Here is a 15,628-nt window from a genome sequence, read left to right as displayed (position 1 = left end):
TGCTTATCTTATACTAAAGCAGTTATCCAGCTAGACTTATTATGTTGATCGGCATATGAGATATCACCATATATAATAGAGTATTTACTTTTGCAGACATCCCACCAGCTCTTTGATAGACGTGTTAGGTCTTGCATGTGCTATCCTTCGCATTACAGTAGTCCCAGAACCTGGGAAAGTACTATAATAAGCCTTTTATTATTATAAGCGTTTCTGCAATACTTTCCATTTGCAAACTGCTTAACAATCAACTCTCCTCTTTATGTTTCACAAGAAATCAGATAGCTCAACACTTGTTAGCTTTGTTTTATGGCCCTGAATCCTCAGGCCCAGAGTTCAAAGAAATCAAGGGTTATGCAGCCAGCTCAGGCTTAAGACCAACACAGCTGCTCTGTTTTTATCCAGCCTCTCAGCCAGGCTGCCCAGCTGCTTCCCAATCCTTTTACTGAATACATATATATGTATATATTTTATTTTTAAACTCTTGGAATTAAGAAAATTATAGTAAGAATATTGGCCCCAATTCTCCATTTTTAGCATGAAAATCTCACAGCCTGGGCTTTTGCCAAGTGTTGCTGGAATAATTTTGGCAGATCTGAAATAGCCCACATACAAGTTCCCTCAGCTGGTAGAGAAGCAAAGATGGCTCTCTTTGGGGTCCATTTTGTCCACTGATGTCGTGGCAGCAAGGAGGGGAGGGGGCATCCCAGGCAGAATTGAGGGGCATTGCTTATCCAGGCAGAGGCAGCAGTGGAACAAGAAGGGCAGGTGAGTGAGCAGAGCTGGGTGGCCTTGAGAAGCTTCTTTGGAGAGCAGTGGGACTGCTCAGGCACCTGGGTGACAGCCATAACAAGGTTCAGGTGGCTTTGGCTTTCCAGTACGTAGTATGTGGCCACTGTTTTAGAAAATGGGTGGCAAAATCTAGTCAAAGGCATAAAGAATAACTAGAGCCTAGCTTTGGAAAAGGTCTTGTGAAGAGGTGTCCCTCTCTCTGTGGAGTCAGGCTGTTTTGTCTACCGTTCTTGAATAATGCCGTCATCCTGTATTTGTGGCAATAAAAACCTTTATTATCCCACATCATCATTTCATAATCTCTGTGATACTTACTATTAAATTCTTGTTAAACTTTGTTTTTAAGCTGTAATTTTGTGGCTCCATAGTATATATGCAAAATATTTCATTTGCAAATTATATTAAGTGCTGTTCATATTTCTGCAAGTATCAAGAAAGACTTGTCTTGACTTAGAATGCATGTATGTATCCTTTTCCATTCTATTTCCAAATCTAATGTTTCTAGTTCTGTTTACTCCTCTTTAAGCAGACTGGGTCAGTTTATCCCCCATCTTCAAAAACAAATACTTCTTCCTCTTTCTACTCTTATTTTCCCCAAATACATCTGCAACATTATCTCAACCACTATCATCATTACCAACATTAGTTGAGCACTTTCTTTATGCCAGGAATTGTCCTGACAATTTTTAAGATTTTATTTATTTATTCATAAGAGACAGAGAGAGAGAGAGAGAGAGGCAGAGACACAGGCAGAGGAAGAAGCAGGCTCCATGCAGGGAGCCCGATGTGGGACTTGATCCTGGGTCTCTAGGATCAGGCCCTAGACTGAAGGCGGCGCTAAACCGCTGAGCCACCTGGGCTGCCCTGTCCTGACAATTTTACATATGCTTACTGATTTCTTTTCATAGCAGTCATGGGAATTATTATGATCTCTATTTTTCAGATGTGGATATTGGGGTGCAGAGAGGTTAATGAATCCATACAACAGCAATCATTTTGGAATTGGGATACACACATCTGGTTCCAAAGTCAGGCTCCTTACCGAGCTACTCTAATGGTAGCCTGCCATTTCCAAAGCACTTTCATGTGCACCTTTTAATTTGATCCTTACAACCACATGTGAGATTTTGTTTAAACTGGAAACCCCCATTTTACTTTCTCCAAGCTTGGGGAAATTATGTAATACTTTATTATTGTTGAACTTTCTGAAGGTTTGGCTATTTTTTTTCCAAATATAAATTCTAGATTTAATCTAAAGTAATGCTATGGACTTCTCCATCTAAAAAAGTTAAAGTTATTATCAACTGTAAAGCCTCCTCAAATTATTCTCCATGGCTTCTTTTTTCCCATTACAAAATAAAGTCCTACATTTTTCAAGGGGATGTGCTGAACTCCAGCAGAAATGGAGTATATTTAAATGTGTCTTAAGTTATAACAGACTGCATTTCAAAATCAAATAGTTTAGGCTTTACATATTTATAGTTATATGAGTAACATTTGTACTTATATGTCCAGATTTATATATTCCGGGCCAAATTCCAAAAAAGGATTTTGAGGTTTGGAACATATACTGCTTGGAATTTATATATACCTCTGTTCTCCTCTCTTAATGTGGAGAGTAAGTAGTTTATTCTACTTTTTAATATCTCTACTTATATCCACAGGGTTTCTAAAAAGGACATATATGATAATGTGGCCTAGTAAAAATAAATGTTAAATTCCTTATTGAATTATTGTTTCTTAAGTTCCTTATTGAATTCTTGTTTCTTTTTCAGGCTAACTCATTTATACTTCTCAAATTTGTTCTTCTCAATTTTTGACACATCATCATTAAGGGAATTCTGAATGTTTTATAGAAAGCAGCTGAACTGAATTCCATAGGAGTACAAATAATACAGATGCCACTACCTGGATGTGTTCTTGGCTCTTGAGGCAAAGTCCTCCCATGCCTGTTATTTCCTGATGATCTTTGGGATATTACGAGAAGGCCCACGGAAGTGTTTTCCTTATCATGGAGTCAATGGAAGTGTTTGAGAGGATTACATACCCCAGGTCACTTGAAGAAACAAGCTAGGTTTCATGCCTCCTTATAGCTTCTTCTATATGAGGCCTCACATACTTGTTATGGTAAATGTACCCCTCTACTGATAGTCACATGAATACTCCTGCTGTACAACTAATCTCTCCAAAAAGAATGTTAGGGAAACTTGGGCTCACTTTCCACTTTGTGGCCCATAAATACTTGCATAAACAAGCTCTATGAGCACCTGGGAAAGGTTAGTGTGCAGACCAAGGTCATAACACATTCCAGTGCTTAACCTAACCAAATGACACAGACCAAGAAAGCTTTTCCAAAAACAGGCAGCTGCATTTCATCTTTGCATATTCAGACCAAAGAAAATAAATACCTGCTGTTTCAAACAGCTGGGTAGTTAACTGGAATGCTGATGAGTCACCAAAGTCATGGACAGTAGTGATGTTTTTCTCAGGGTGGCAGGAAGACCCCATGAGGTGAGGTTCTATACCTTGCCAAGAAACTGGCCATCAGACCACTGAGGGAACAGAATGATATAGGAGAGGGATCTGACATGTCAAATTGTAAATCCAACCTTCATTTTGGCTAATAATACTTTTAGTTCTTTGGATTCAAGGCCCGAGAAATGAGTTTTAAAACTGGGAGTGTACCATATCTTTGGTATTAAAAGGGAAAGGGAAATAATGTATAGTAACTCTCAACTTGAGGCAGGAATTTTGTACTTGTTATCCCAGTTTATCCAATGATGACCATTAATAAATATTTTGATATTCCCAGGATACAAAAGAGAAAGATGAGGCTCAAAGAAGTTAAATACTTCACTGAAAATTACCCAGATTGTGTGGTAGACTCAGGATTTGAAACCAGGTCTATGAGATCCTATGCCTACTTTTCTTGCTGCCTTCTTGGGATAAAAAGGTATTTGCCTGGGGGATTTATGAGACATGAGAGAAGTTTCAATATGATCTCCCAAAGCATACCTTAACTTGCCTTCCTTAAGCTCAGCAGTATAAGAAGACATTTGCCATGCATGTTCCCTTACTATACAAGCACACAGAAGCCACATGTGGAAGATGAACCTGCCTGTGCCAGAATCAGCACTTTTAGAGCTGAAGAGAGGGAAGGAACTTGACTTGTTCCTCAACTTGGACTCTCAGTCTGGTAGCTTAACAGATGGGGATTTTCTTAACTATTCCCAATCCTATCTACCACCTACCTCCCATAGCAGCATAGAACTTTGGGTATGGATGGTATACCCCTCTTCTTTGGACTACATTCCACTCAAGGGCCTTTTGGAGGGATGGTTTAACTGCTGTTTTCTCGAGCATTTGCAGATAAAACAATTTCATAACATTCCTGGAAGTAATCTGATTCATAATTTTCAAGGAGTTTCCTTCTTTCATTCAAATAGGTAAAAGCACAAAGCAATAAAACATCATCAATAGCACCATGGCATTCAGCCAGACATTTCCTGACTTGTAGGTCACACACTACAATTTAAGTGTACATATGTGTATTGGTGCACAAAGGTGAAGACAACTCCTTCAGAAACCTTCAGTGATTGATATCACTCTTCATGTAATTTCTAAGCACCCCCTTCAACCTCCCACCACCCCCTAGGGAGACCACAGCTTACTGATCAGAGATTGTGTAAATGTGTTCTTTGGTAGTTCCAAGTGTGTGTTTAGAATTTCAACCAGTGTATGGGCTCCCTAAGGGAGAGCAGAAAGAAGCTGGAACTCTCTGGCAACTCATTTTTTGGCATAGATGCCTCATATGCCATACCCCATGAAGTTCATCACACAGCTGACTTTCAGCAAGATGTTCACTAATCGTTGGTGAAGAGATTATTTTAAAAACTTGGTCTAGGGATCCCTGGGTGGCGCAGCGGTTTAGCGCCTGCCTTTGGCCCAGGGTGCGATCCTGGAGATCCAGGATTGAATCCCATGTCGGGCTCCCGGTGCATGGAGCCTGCTTCTCCCTCTGCCTATGTCTCTGCCGCTCTCTCTCTCTCTCTCTGTGTGACTATCATAAATAAATAAAAAAAATTTAAAAAAAAACTTGGTCTAGGATATCCACATACACAAGAATAAAGTTGGACCTTTCCCACACACTGTACAGAAAAATTAACTGAAAGCAGATTATAGACCTAAATATAGAGCTAAAACTGTAAAACACTTAGAAGAAAATGTAGGAGAGAATTTGCATTACCTTGGGTTATGCAAAGCATTATTGGATAGAATGTCAAAAGCACCAGCAACAAATCAAAATTATAAACATTTCTGCTTCAGTGGAGACTTTCAAGAAAATGAAAAGACAACCCACAGAATGGAAGAAAATATTTGCAAATCATATTTCTTATAAAGAACTTGCATGTAGAATATATCTAAAAACTTTTACAACTCAATAACGATAAAACAACTCAATTAGATTATAGGCAAGGATCTAATTAGACATTTCTCTCAAGACGATATACAAATGGACAATAAGTACACGAAAAGATGTTCAACTTCTTTAGCTATAAGACAATGCAAATCAAAACCCCAGAGATATCATTTTACACCTACTAGAATGGCTATCATCAAAATAATAGATAACAAGTGTTGACAAGGATGTGGAGAAACTGGAACCCTCATACATTGATGATGAGGAAGAGGAAATAGCATAGCTACTCTGGAAATGTCTCACAGTTCCTTGAAAGTTAGATATAAAATTACCATATAACCTAGTATTTCTACTTTTAGATCTATATTCAAGAGAAATGAAAACATATGTGCATGCAAAAAAACTTGTACAAAATGTTTGCAGCAGCATCATTCATAACAGCCAAAGTTTAGAACAACCCAAATATCTACCAACTGATGAACAGATAAACAAACTATACTATTACCCATGCAATAGAATATTATTTGGCAATAAAAATGAAGTGACTGATACATGCTATAGTATGTATGAACCCTAAAAACATCATGCCAAGAGATTGAAGTCTTTCTCAAAAGGCCATAGATTCTATGATCCTTTTTCATGAGATGTCTGGAACAGGCAAATCTATACAGAAAAGAGGTTAGTGGTGGCCGAGGGCTGGGGTGGGAATGGGGAAGAAACGGGGAGTGTCTGCTAATGGATTTCTTTTTGGGGTGGTGGAAATGTTGTGAAATTGACAGCAGTGATGGTGGCATGATTATGTGAATATACTAAAAACCACTGTATAGTACACATTACATAGGTGAATAGGATGGTATGTGAATTATGTCTCAATAACGCTATTAAATATTTAAAAAGAAACTTCACTTTATACTTTGGTTTTTAGCCCTGGCTGCTCCTTAAAATCACCTAGGAGGGCTTCTCAAATCCCAATGCCCTAAGCAAACCCTAAACCAACTACATCAGAGTGTCTCTGAACAGAATATTCCAGGTTTTTTTTTTTTTTTTTTTAATTTATTTGCCCAGGTGATTCCAAGGTGCACCAAAGGAGCAAACGTGGAGTAAAATCCCGTAGTACTCACTTCCCGTTATAGGTGTTTCTGCCTAGTATCCTTTTGGATGACATGTCATCCTAGACACTTGTCAGAAGTTATCAGTATGATGCTGTCACTTTTAGAGTCACTCTTCAGAAGAGACTAACATTTATAAGAAGACACTGAATGGGTGCCCTCATCCCCTGGAGGTCACTGACAAGGAAAATTATACTCTACTCAGTGGAACTTCTGATTTTCTTTTTATTTCCAAGGTATTTAGGCTTCTATGGTTCCTATTTTGGAATCTTTGTAAAGTAGTGCTCAAAAAGGTGTTCTGAAATGCATGGAACTAAACCATATACCTAATTGTTTGATGAGTTTCACTTTGATTCTCTTCATCTAAAATCCCAGAGTTTCAAAACTATTAACTTATTGCTAGAACCATTCAATCCAGTGAGTAGAAAGAACTTATAAACTGAAGCTGGAACTGCTGTTTTTCTCATTGTCAGTACCAGAAATAAACTGCTGTTGAATGACCAGTTACACTCCCCTAAAAAAATATGTCAATTGTTTCCTTCCTATTCTTAAGCATAACTATGAGTCAAAACACTAGTTTATATGATTAAAAAAATAAAAATGACACAATCCCCAATATGGAAGTCAAGTCAGGACAGCCATTAGAATTTAACATAGGTAGTAATGAGCACAGGGCAATGTATGGAAGTGTGGAATCACTACATTGTACACCTGAAACTAATATTACACTATAAGTTAACTAACTGGAATTTAAATAAAAACTTAAAAAAAGAGAGTGAGAAAAGAATTCAACATAGAGACAGTCACTTAAATTCCATTTTATGAAGAAAAAAGACTAGCTAAATATTTTTGAAACATTTAGATACTGTTAATTTAATTAAAAGCTGCTATCATGTATCAAGTAGTAGAATTTATTAACCCAGGGTGAAAAGATACCATTTTGGGAGATTATGAACACTGGATTTGTAAAAGAAAAAAAAAACTGTTTGAGGCTCGGTTTGGCATTTTCAACGCTTTGAAAACAGACACTCAGGAATGGCCTATCGAAGCGATTTATTATCTTGGATGTGATATGTAAATTGGTCATTTCATTGCTTAGAGATTTGTTCTACATTTCTGAAAGTAAACTCATAATGCAAAACCATACCCAGCCACCAATGGATACATAGAAACACTTTCACTGTCTCTTTTGCTCTTTCATCCTTTGGCATGCAGTAATAAATAAATCAAGAAAGCATATGTTCCTTGCAATCAAAAATCAGAGTAATTTTTATCAGTGTTCATGTGCACAACGAAGCTGGTTCTTTCATGAAAGTGCATTTCGGCACATTTGGCAAGTCTTTTATATGGAATTGACCTCTCAACATCTAGGGTGACTATTCTACTTTCAAAGGTGAAGGAAAGCATATTTGGTTAAAATAGAGCAGCTGCTGGTGGAGCAGAAGTCATTCCCCTAGTCTATCAAGCCATTGTATTGTAGCTTCTCCAGAAACATAACAATTGACAGTAAAATGATAATTCAAAGCCACAAGTATCCTCTATATGATACTATAACTGATTATGTGGCAATAGCAAGAATCATGTGGGGTGGAGAGACTGAAAATACCTAGTAATAAATACCAGGAATTAATCCTTATGTGTCAAAAACTGGAATTGAACACGACTTTACAAAGATTCCAACATATGAGTCATAGAAGCCTACACACACAGTTTAACCTGTGAGGAGGGAAGGAAACGGAAGCCACCCAGAAGAGCATGATGTCCCTACTCAGGACAAGGTAGTGCAAGGAGGCACAGACCAAGGGAAATGTAGATAATCGAAAACTCAAGTCATTGAAAATAACCACAAAATTCCACACATTTATTTTTTTATCAAATTTTTCTCCCCTCAGTCTACCCAAAAGTACAATAGTGGCAAAAACAACCATTTTGAGGATATGACTCCTTATTTCAGCTGAGCGATATGATGGTAAGAAATGTGTCATCAAAAGGAGGGACCTGTTACATAATTTCGTGCTGAGCTAAATGAAAATGCGGGGTCTTTATTCAAAAATTATGAAGAATTTCAAGATGGTAACAGCAAAATTCTAACTAAACCAAGCACAGGTTGCTGTCCATGCAGCCAGTCCTGCCAACAGCTGAGAAATAGGGAGGCAGCATTTGCCTAACCTATACCTGGGTCTGTTGTTTTCTAGCTAGTTTAGCTTCTTTTTGCAGAATGCACATACATACAGACTCTACAGCTAAGGAATGACCTTGTGTCACTTCTCATTTATAGAAACCAACACCCAGAGAAACTAAATGACTTGTCTAAGGTCATGAGTTGAATCACAGAGCCAGCACTAAATCCCAGGTATCCTGACTCCCACACTGACATTCTTTCCCCTACTCCATGCTACTGATCTCCAGTTTAAATGTAAATAATTAGGAAATACTAACTACAAAAAAGGGGGCAGAGAGGAGAGGACATTACCTCATCAGAACTTCCTTTTCAATTCTTCTGTGCAAATAATAAAACGCGGTCTAAAAATCCATTTCAAATTCCTTTTCTGAGTCAACTCTTCCACGTCCTAGGGAAAAGACATCATATGACAGCTTCAGACACTGAAGCAAATTACCTTTGTCCAGAACTCGCTTGAGCCCTTGGAGTTAACGATCACAGACCAAGGTGGTTATTAGTGGATAGTTATGAGGCAACACACTAGTAAACTAATCAGTGTTCCTGTACAAATATTTAAAATAATTCTGAGATAATTTGAACTTTAACGCTGAGCTAGCCAAATGTATTTGTAATCTGAACCCAAGGTTCTAATAAGTTACTGCCTTTTGGATGTCCTTCAATGTGAGGGACATTTTTAGAAAGATTAGCACTTGAGTGGAAACAAAGACTGACATTTTCAATGTAAACATGAGACCTGGAGGGGTTTTTGTTTGTTTTTGTTTTTGTTTGTACAAAACAAAAGTCATGTGTCTTCCTCACTCAGGTATATGTGTAAATTTAGTACATCAAAACATCTGGTGCAAGGACACCATTGTTAAAAGACATTGTTAAAAGATACTGTACAAATCATATAAAGGAAACTTTAAAAGCTCATGAAAAACATTCAACCAGGTGATGAAAGAGTTCAAGGTAGGCTGGCAACAGAATGATGCAAAAAAAAAAAAAAAAAAAAAAACACCGTTTAGAGAGGCAAAAGACACCCGTTGAACCCCCTTGAAAAGGCACAGGGATTAGGGCCAGATAGATCTCCAGTTCAAATCCCAGTTTCACATATATTTTGTTTTTATAAGCTGTGGCTAATTCATCTGCAAAATGGGGTTGATATGAAAGCCAGACAGCTAGATCAGATGCTTTCTAGATGAGATGCCTCAGTGATCTCTGAAATCTATCATGCACACGTCTTTAATTATATCTTATTGAGTTGCCCCTCAGAATTTTTGCTAGGGGGGTTTAAAATTAGTTTTGCATGTCCAATGCTTTCCAGAACTTTACGGTCTGTAGGTAGCAACAGGGAAAAGCAAAATATTCTCTGGCTTGGATAAATTTTGGCATAATTATAGGTCTGGTGTGTGGAAAATGAGGGCCGGGTGAAAATGGTGCAGAGACATGAGTAACCCAAAGAGTCTGAGGCTACAGCACTTACATCTCATTAACTGCCAATTACTGTATTTATAATTTAACACAAAAAGGAAAAACACAAATGGGGTTTTGAAAAAATCCCTTTTATCTAGACTTCAGTTTATACTTGGCCACTACAGGCAGAATTAATGCAATAGGTTGAGAAAGGGAGTAGTTAGATTGAGAAATAAAAACACTTTTTGATAACATGTGAGGCTATAAAAATGGCTTGGCTGAATCTATTAACCAAAGATAAATAATACCCTGCAGGAGGAAAAGAAACAGCTTTTTCTGGATCATAAGGTCTGGCATGTTTTTAAAGACCTTGCTTCCACTAAAAATGTAACACAGTCAATTTAAAGAGACATTTTTTTTAATTCGCGATTTCATAACACTTTTGCATCCGAAATCTTGTCTCTGGTCTCGCAACACCATGTTCAAGACTTTCATCAAAACACAGGAAGAAAAATAGACTTTCTTTATGTGATCTCATTATTAATATTTCTATTGTTGCTATCTCTATTATTACTATTACTATTCTTATTACTACTCCCACTACTAATGCTGTTACTATTACTCCATCCACATCTGCATTTCTAGATAACCATCTGATGGGAATTCTAGTGAATACTATTTTATTGCTCAGCCCCTGAGTCTCTCTCTCTGGTGAGTCTAAACATTATCTTTACCTCTGTGTAGTTCATGGGCTAGAAGTTTCATCACCTGGAAGCTTTTTATAAATACAAACTATGGAATCTGAAGCTCTGAGTTGGGGGCCAGGAATACGTGTCTTAGCAAGCTCACCTAAAGATTCTGATGCTCAAATTTGCAGAGGAAGTGACCCAAATGCCAGGGAAACAGGGGAAGGAGGGATGAGAGAGAAGTGAGGAGGAACACCTGGAGCCACCACCTGCAGACTTGACCTTGTCTGCTTCAGGGCAGACTGCCAATGCCAAGGAGAAGAAAGCTAAGTCTGGGACAGGTTTGCAGGAAAGAGAGCTCCTTCCTGCCTCAGGATGTGGTTGCAGAGGCTCCTGCCTTCAGTTTCCAGCCTCCAGGAGGAAAGGTACCACCAGAACTACCCTAGCCATTGCTTGTCTCTTTTGCCTAACAAATATTATAAATGACAAGGTTCCTTATTTTTCATTAATGCAGACAAGTCAGGTGGAATTAGCTCTAGTTTCTGAATTAGTGTTTCTTAAGGTGTGAGGTTTATGCATTTCAGAGACTCATTGATCCCCAGTCCCACCAAATCAAAATCTCTGGGGGTTTCAGGAGGCTTTTAAAAATCATTCCCTATGCTGTGTCAAATTTGTGTACTTTGTTTTACTTTTTTGGCCTCACCTGACACTTAGTTTGGGATGAGGTTTTAAAATATATGCTCTAAGCCATCTGTCCGTGTTCTCTCCCTTCTTTCTTTTCTTTATAAGAGCATGTTCTCAATAACAAGAAAATTTTGAACACACACACACACACACACACAAAGAGGAAAAAAAATTACCTGCACTTCCATTGTCTATTTTGACAAATACAGTTAGATAAAAATGTATCAATTAAATAAAATTAGGATATAAAATGGTTACAGAATATCCATGAATAGATACCCACAATATATTTTTAATTTGTCACCTAATATTAAACATTTAGAAGGTTTTGTCTAGATTTTCTACTTTATAAATAATCGTAAGCAACTTCGTAAAAAGTTGTACTCATTCCTGGCCAAATGACCTTCATACTCAATTTTTAGAATTGAAATTTCTGGTTCAAAAATTGTCTTCCTTAGACTGCTTGACACACATTTGCCAAACTCCCCCTAGAAAGAGAGTACCAGTTAAAAACCACATTGGGCTGTAAACGTAAAGCCTTGTTAAGGGCAATTTCATAATCAACATAAGGAAAAACTGAGTATATACATACTCTTAGACCTAGGAAGTCCATATTATGATATACAACCTAGAGGGACTCTTTAAAAAAAAAAGATTTATTTACTTATTTGAGAGAACAAGCATGCAAATGCATGCACAAAGCAAGAGGGCGGGCAGAGGGCTAGAGAGGGAAAGCTGACTTCCCTGCTGAGGAGCACAAACAATGCAGGGCTGGATCTCATGACCCTGAGATCATTACCTGAACCAAAACCAAGAGTCGGAAGCTTAACCACTGAGCCACCCAGGCATCCCTAGAGTTACTCTTGCTTGAGGAAATACAGTAGTAAAAAGTTGGATATAACTTAAATATCCATCAGTACAGGAACAAAGAAATAAATATACACAGCAGTTAAAATATATGAACTAGAGGGGGACCTTGGTGGCTCAGTCAGTTAAGTGTCTGACTCTTTGTTTAGGCTCAGGTCATGATCTCAAGGTCATGAGATCGAGCCCTGTGCAGGCTCTATGCTCAGTATGGAGTCTTCTTGAGATTCTCTCTCCCCTTCTGGCCCTCTATGCTCTTTCTCTCTCTCAAATAAATAAATAAATAAACAAAACAAAAGATATATGAACTAGATCTAATCTATCAGCCTATATCTGTCTCAAAAACATAAGGGCATAATATTACATGAAAAAAATCTTGGTCAAAGCATACATAAAGGGTGGAATTATTTATGCAAAATTTTAAAATTTTATGTCTTTTCCACCATGTTGACATTTGCACTGATGGTGCAAAATCAGTGGTGGGTATACCTGTGACAACTTAGCATGGATCGAGATAGCGGCACCAACTGCATGAATAGTCACTGTGCTTTTCCTGCCATTCACGCTATAGCCAGTTTCATTTGAGTGTCCTTAACGAAGCAATAAAAATGATTTTAATTAAATCTCAACATTAGACTACCTTTAAAAAAATATTCTGAATGACAAAATAGTAATGAATATAGCACTTCTGTTGCATATATAAGTATGATGATTCAATTGTGAACTGAACTACCTGCTTTCTTCACAGAACATCATTTTTTTCTTAAAAGAATTAATAAGAGACAAATTATGGTTATTCAGACTTGGGTGTTTGGCCATCTTTTTCTCAAAAAGTGAAAGAAGACAACTGACAGCAATTTTTGTCAATGATAAAATTTCAAGCTTTCAAATGAAAATCAGAATTTTGGAAAACTTACATCCACCACTGAGGGCTTGACTGTTTCCTATACCTAAAGGCTTTTTTGAGATCAGTGGAGACCTGGTAAACAGAATCTTGAATATTATATGACAATATGTATCCATATCTGGAAATCTGCATTACTCATTGAACCAATATTTTCTACATGGTCAGTGCATGATGCTACAAGACCATGCATGAGTAAAATATCTACTCAAAGTGCAGGATAAATGATTAGATTTTAGTGTAATGAAATATGAGAGGTTCAGTGATAATGGTTTTAGGTTCCACATTGCAACTACCTGTTAGGAACTCCCACTTGATGAGGTACCTGGGTGGCTCAGATGGTTAACTGTCTGCCTTCTGCTCAAGTCATGATCCCAGGGTCCTGGGATCAGGGTCCTGGGATGGAGCCCTGAGTCAGACTCCCAGCTCAGTAGGGAAGCTGCTTCTCCCTCTCCCTCTGGCATTTCCCCTGCTTGTGCTCTCTCGCTCTCTTTTTCAAATAAATAAAATCTTTTTTATAAAAGGAACTACCACTTGTTGCATTTTGGTGTACTCTCAAAGCAGAATTTTTGTTTTTCAGGAAAGGCTATGAAGATACTTTTCTCTTTTCCAATTACAAAACTGTTTGAAGACTTTCTGCATATACTTCACCAAAAAAGCATGGCACAACAGAATAAATTCAGAAGCAGTTATGAGAATCCAGTGATCTTCTTTCAGGCAAGACATTAATGAGACTTGCAAAAATATAAAACAGTGTCACTCTTTTCAATAATTTCTTTTTCTTTGGAAAATGTAGTTGTCATGAAAATATTTATGTTAAAATGTAAAGAGTTTATATTGCTATTTTAAATGAATTACAAACAGTTTAAATGTTTCTGCTTTAATTTCTAATCTGGTAAATATAAACATTAACAGACAAAAGCTCTTTGAGGTTCTCAATAATTTTTAAGAATGGACCTAAAGAATCTGAACACTGCCAATGGAGGGAGAGGATACACAGTTCCTCTGATATTATTTTCTACACTATTCCCTATGTATATAACTAAAGAAAAAGGGTAAAAATGCCTACCAGCAGCATACGAGGACATGCTTGAGCCTTTACCCTTACCAAATCTAAGAATTATCATTAAAGAAACAAACCTTGTGAAAAAAAGTGTTATGCCATGATTTTAATTTGTCTCTCTTTCATTCTGTGAGTTTGAACAATTTTTACATATTTTACTGTTGATTTTAATTTTTTGTGGGTTGTCCTATTTCTATTCATTTATTTACTTGTTCTTTCAACATATATTTGTTGAGCATTTTATATATGCCATCTTACTTCTAGGTATACCTGGCATATAGCTGTGAACAAGTCCTAGAAAGTCTATTGCAGGAATTGACACCCTGTGGTCTGTGGGCCAACTTGTCCCATTTCCTATTTTTCTAAGTAAACTTTCATTGGAATACAGTCATACCTATTTCTTTGTGCATTGTCTATGGCTGCTTTTGTGCTACAAGGGCTAAGTTGAGTAACCAACAGAATTGCGGTGCTTGCAAAGCCGAAAGTATTTATCATTTGTCCTTTACAGAAAAGTTTTGCTGGCCTATGGTCTTGTGGATTCTATAGGAATACTCTCTTTCCTTCATATTTGTAAGACTGCTTTATATATATATTTTTTAAATCTTGTCTTGTAGGTATTTTCCCATCATGTTTACAGTGTTTTAATTTTGGTTGTGATTTTTCTTCATTGCATAGAGTACTACATTTTATGTTGAAACTTGATCAAATCTTTTCTTTTAATATAATCGTTCTTAATCTTTTGGGACCATTGATTTTTAAATAAGTTATTGGCTAGTTTTGCTTTTCAATTTATTTCACATGGATTTGTACATTATTTTGTCACATTATTGAAAGAACCCCTTGGTGATTCTGATTTCAGATGCATTCAGTAGTTGGATTACATTGGGGAGAATTTAATGTCTAAAGTATTGATTCTTTTTGTTGAGAAGTATAGAATATTATCCTGTTAAATCTCACCTTCTTCCAAGTTATTTTGTATTTTTTTCAGGATAGTCATTTTTTTTTTGGTAGGCTTATCCATTTATTTTTATACTTATTCCTAGTTATTTTTATTTTAGGGTTGCTATTGTGATATGTGGGTATTTTTCTGTTTATTTTTTAATTGATTATGGCTAGTAAGTACTCTATTTTTGTGGATTTATTTTTGTAAGGGGTGTAGTGAAAAATTTTGTAATACTAAACCCTTGACTATTCTAATAGCTTTTTTTCCAGTTGGTTCTCTTCAATTTTCAATATAGACAAATGGTGATTTTTTTTTAACTTCCCCTTTCTCATCACTATTTTTTTTCATGTCAGTAACTTTGTTATCTTCTTCTTGTTTCATTTTAACACAAATACATATAAAATCTTATGAGTGAAAAATCTAATGTTTGTTTCAAATAAATAATCTTTATCATTTTAAGTAAATAGATGTCTATGTTTCATTAAGAATTTTCATTAGCAATGCATATTAAATCAAGTACTTTTTGAACACAGACATGATTAAATTTTCCTTGTTTAACCTTTTAATAAGATGAACTATAAAAACAGAC

General features: G+C 36.7%; 1 protein-coding gene and 1 long non-coding RNA gene across 12 annotated transcripts in view; one reads left to right on the top strand and one right to left on the bottom strand.

Annotated features, from left to right (window-relative positions):
* Positions 1-15,628, bottom strand: part of THRB (thyroid hormone receptor beta) — a 371,451-nt gene that overhangs the window by 269,994 nt on the left and 85,829 nt on the right. For 7 of the 11 annotated variants that reach the window (XM_038570696.1, XM_038570693.1, XM_038570705.1 and 4 more), the window contains exon 2: positions 8,795-8,891. The exons of the other annotated variants lie outside the window; for them this stretch is intronic. The gene's annotated coding sequence lies outside the window, so the exon portion shown is untranslated. The remainder of the gene's footprint in view (positions 1-8,794; positions 8,892-15,628) is intronic. 11 annotated transcript variants of the gene reach the window in all.
* On the top strand, positions 10,897-13,795 carry LOC119865368. Its single transcript, XR_005376956.1, has 2 exons — positions 10,897-11,006; positions 13,614-13,795. It is a non-coding gene; the product is annotated as an uncharacterized LOC119865368 (long non-coding RNA).

The sequence above is a fragment of the Canis lupus genome, chromosome 23 (assembly GCF_011100685.1).
Source record: "Canis lupus familiaris isolate Mischka breed German Shepherd chromosome 23, alternate assembly UU_Cfam_GSD_1.0, whole genome shotgun sequence".
NCBI lineage: Eukaryota > Metazoa > Chordata > Mammalia > Carnivora > Canidae > Canis > Canis lupus.
This window is presented reverse-complemented; position numbering and strand designations above follow the sequence as displayed.